Genomic DNA, 4,784 nt, shown 5'->3' with positions numbered 1-4,784 from the left:
ACTGCACATGACTGCATTCCTTCCATCAGCACTGTGATTTTTTAAAAAATTTTCTACTCTGACTACACAAATTAGATATTCGATTTATTGGATGATTCTGATAATAGATTGTTTATAATTACCAAATAAAATGGGGAAAAAAAAAAACCCAGTAAGCTTTTCTAAATCAAGTAGAAATTTCAACCTTTGGTAATAAAATTAGAAATCTAACTGCTACCACTAAAATTTAGTACATTTTTAATCCTATAAATTTTATATTGGTGTTTATATTTTTTCTATTTTACTCTATAAGTTATGTAAGACTAAAGAACATTTTATAAATTAACAAAATTCATATAAATCTTAATTTTTGGAATATTTTTTTCCCGATGGACCACCTCTATTTTTTTATAGATTTGCAATCGTAGTGAAATATATTTTCTATTCTGCTGTGCTTGACTAACATATGCCTGATGTATGCTGTGAGCGGCAGAATCTCAGCCCCCATGTGCTGTCTGCTGGTGTTATAACTGTGAATATGTTATCTGAGAAAGGGACTTTACACATAAAATTACGGTTATTAATCAGTTGAGTTTAAGATAACAAGATTATTTTGGATATTCTGGTGGGCCCAGTGTGATAAGTTCTTAAAAACAGAAGAGAAAGTTGGAGAGATTTGAAGTGAGAGAAAGATCTGACGGGCTTGAAGATGAAGGGAGCCACTCAGAAAGTGCGAGAGGGAAATAAAGTCTGGCAAAACAACTGTGCTCAGCAGATCCAGACCCCAGATGAGAATAAATAGCAACCTTGGCAATGGACCTATCTTCCAAATATTGGGAAGAACTTGTTGTTTTTTTTTTTAACCAAGTTGGAAGTGATAAATGAGGGAGCCAACCTCTGAGTTATATCTTTGAAAACAAATAGTGTTGTAAAACCATTAACTGCGCTAGTGAATACTGGAGGAGAAGGAAGAGGTTAAGAGGTAATGCAATGCTGTGACTTTGGGATGCATTGAGTCTAATATTTCCACAGGACATACAAGTGGAGATGGCAATTTAGTTAGCAATTTAAATGCAGATCTAGAGATTAGGAAACAATCTGTGCAGTTAGGCATCATTATATATTTGACTACTGAAGACAAAAGACAGGTTGATATTGACTAGGAATGACAATTTTATTTTATTTTTTTTTATAAGAAAGCAGGAAGACAGAATCCTGTGAGAAGGAAGGGAAAGAATCAGTAGAAGAGATTAAGGATGAATAGTCGTAGATATTGGATTATAATTAGCATTTTGAGTGTTTTCTGCAACAAACTATTTACATAAATTGTGTTTTTATTTGTTCTTACAGTAATATGTTCGGCATGCTATCACTATCTACCTTTTACTAAAAAAGAAGCTGGGCCTGAGGAAAGTTAAATAATTTGCACACGTTATCAATATAGGACCTGGTTATGGCAGAAACCCAGGACAGCCTGGATCCAAAGCCATTTATTTTCTCCCAACACCAAACTGCATCTAGGTGATAATTTCAGACCAAAACAACCTTTCAGGTCATTTATGTAACAGCCTCTTGGGGATTCCAAGGCAACCGGGCATAAAAAAATTTGAGTGCGTTTTCTGCTGGTGGTTCCCTCCATTCAATCTCCTAAGTCTATTAAGGAGAGGGTTATCCTTTTTGCTTTCCTGGTTTCCCTAATCACCTAGAAAGTCCCTGCTCTATTTCTTCTTACTTTTTGTTATAAGACTTTTTCTGTTTTTCTCTCTCTCTAGGCAGAAGCAGAAAGAAAAAAGACCTCCATTATGTTACGTGTCTGCTCATCAGCAGAACAAATTCCCAAGGCTCTCTGTTTCTAATCAGAGGGAAGTAATTTTCCGTTCTCACCTGACTGACTCTCCAACTTGGCCCTTGGTGCTGACTGCTCTCCAATCCCTCCCTGCAGGTACTCAGTTGCAATTTTTAGTGAGTGCTAAATTTCACTCATTGAACATTTCACTACTAAGTTACTTCTCCCCATTGTCCAACTCACTTAAAGTTATACCACCAATTTAACCAAATTTCAGTTAAAAATTAAGCAAATATATAAACCTTTATAATTTTAAGATTTATTCTGTACTGATGAGTAGAAAAATGCCTTCTGACATAATCATAAAAATCATCACCACCACCATCATCATCATAATCATCGCTACCATTTATAGAGTACTTTCTATGTTCTAGACAGTGCACTATATAATGCTCAGGCATTGTTTCACTCAGTTGGTAGTGTCTATGCATATATATAACTTAGTGAGGTTCAATATATGTCAATGTAGGTGGGATTCACACATATCAATCCAGTTTAACAAATCCTTGCGAGTTAGCTGTTATCATAACTTTACAGATAAGAAAATGAAGTTCCAAAGTTATGCAGCCTATCGAGGGCAGTTTTAAAACTGATAGAACCAGTTTTAAATATGTTTAATTATTTTAAGTTCTAAAAACACATGAAACGCTCAAACCCAAGTGAGGATGATCTACCAAAAATATCCTTCATATTTATGTGTTTATCAACTAGAAAAGTTCATGGCATGTATACATACAAAATATACAGGAATGTGTAGAGTAATAGCAAGTTTCAATTCTCTAAAAAATGAAAACAAAGACAAAATACTTAGGAAGAATTATATTTCTGTTTGAATGATTATGGCTCAAATAACATCTACACTGTTACTTTATTAGTCTTATAATTATTTTCATCTCAAATCTTAATTTCATATATTACACTAAAATATAATCTCTCTGTCCAAACCAATGCTCAACTTATAGAGGCAGACACAAGAGAAGAAATCGACTAGAGGCTATAACACAGTAGGAATGGAAAGTATTTTGTTTAAACAAAGTATCTTATACTAAAAATGTGCTTTTGAACAGTTGCTAAAAGTGCGTCAGTGCCACAGATCACCTTGTCAGTGCTCTGACAGGAAAGTTGACATTTAAAGGTGAGTTCCAACTGTTTCCTTAATTTGTAGTGTAAGAATTGTGCAGCCACCTGTCCGAGGGAAGCAACCATGCAGGGTTTATTGGTCCCCAAGCACTTTTGCCACCCGTCTTGTTAGACCTCTTGTACCAATCTGCATGTCTAGTAGACTCTAAGCTTTTTAATCACCTATTTTTCTTTTCCAACCTTTGTGTCAAATAATTTTACCTATATTTGAATGGTGGGAGAAAACAAACAAACATTCTTAACAACTGAAAAGCCAATATATCTGGCTTGGCTAATGTTCCAATTATTACTTCATGGCAAAAACTTTCCCTCTGGGTTTTAAAGCTTTCAACAGAAATAAGTTTTTGTAAGCCTTATATAACATTTCAACCAACTTGGCAACCATATTTTGAGTGCTGTTAATAAATCAAGCATCGAGGCCCTGACTGTAACCTCATTCTCTTACAATTGCATATGATTTATCAGATATCTTTCCTTGGTGTACTATTGATGTTTTGCCAGTTACTGTCTAAGTCAACAGGTCAAGACCCAGAAGGGTCTAATAAGACTCAAGTTAGTGAAGGTTCATATTTAAGCATTAGAAAAATAGGCTCAATTATATCTGCCAGAGTCATTTCAGAAAATTAAATCCAATTAAATATAAAACCTCATAGCCAAGTGTCTGGTATGTACATGAGTGTTAAAAATTAAAACAAAACATTATTTTCTTTCTTCTCTCCATCTTTCTTTCTTTGCTAAATACAATAGAGCTCTGATGGGAATTAACAGGAACTAAAGAATTTAGCTTCGTTCATTTACTTAGGGGTTGCAAATCGACTGGGTATCACTTCACATCATCTTTCTACTCTCTAGTAGTGGGAGAGCTTCCTATTCTTTCTCAGTTTTAAGAGTTTTCAAGTTAGGATCGACGTAGTAGTGTTCCTTAATTATATATATTATATTATCCTAGATGCATTTCTTTTTTGTTGTTTGTTTTGTTGTTTGTTTTGTTGTTTGCTGGCTTATCATATTTTGGGGAAAAAATTGTTGAAAAGTACAAAACATTATAAAAAAGAAACACTGAATTTTGCAATCTGGAAAATATAGACAGAAGTATAGGTAACTGTTTCTAAGTTACAAAAGATAACCCCTTTTTTCATTTAAAACCACCTTAACTTACATGGTACACACTTTCATCTTCTAATATTTATCTATCTATCTACCTATCTATCTATCTATCTATCTATCCATCCATCTGTCTATCTATTTGTTTTTAGGTGAGGCAACCCTTGACCTCACAGATTGCAAGGACCTTGTCACCTTACAATCTTTATTTTTTATTTTGACGCCTGCAGCACCTGGTCTTCTTAGGTGGTCTCTCATCCAAGTACTAACCAGGCCCGACCCTGCTTAGCTTCACGAGATCAGACGGGATCGGGCTTGTTCAGGGTGGCATGGCCGTAGACTCATCTTCTAATATTTAAAGTGTTCGTGGTAAGATCGGATGAAAGAGGGCTAGAGTCATCAATCATATTTCTCTCTAAGATTGAATTCCTTTAATCTACTCTATTTTATACTTTCAAAGCATGAAAGGGTTTGTTATACACTCAAGTGGGACCCACTTCCCTAAAGTCTTCGAAATAGTAAAAAAAAAATCTCTCTATATATTAATTATATATAAAACATATTCATATTTTCCATTCATCAGGAATCTCAATGCAGTCTACATGAGAACACTTATAGCGATCCTTACAGATAGATAAGCTGAAGTCAAAGACGCTAGTCACTGTATCTAAGGCAGTAGAGACAGAGTCCTACTGTGAATATTGGTAACAGTGTT

General features: G+C 34.6%; 1 pseudogene; it reads right to left on the bottom strand.

The window, feature by feature from the left end:
• Positions 1 to 4,290: 4,290 nt before the first annotated feature.
• Positions 4,291 to 4,410, bottom strand: LOC112481365 (annotated as a pseudogene).
• Positions 4,411 to 4,784: the final 374 nt, after the last annotated feature.

This window comes from Pteropus alecto, unplaced genomic scaffold (assembly GCF_000325575.1).
Source record: "Pteropus alecto unplaced genomic scaffold, ASM32557v1 scaffold14, whole genome shotgun sequence".
Lineage (NCBI taxonomy): Eukaryota > Metazoa > Chordata > Mammalia > Chiroptera > Pteropodidae > Pteropus > Pteropus alecto.
The sequence above is the reverse complement of the archived record's forward strand: the minus strand, read 5'-3'. Positions and strand labels throughout refer to the sequence as shown.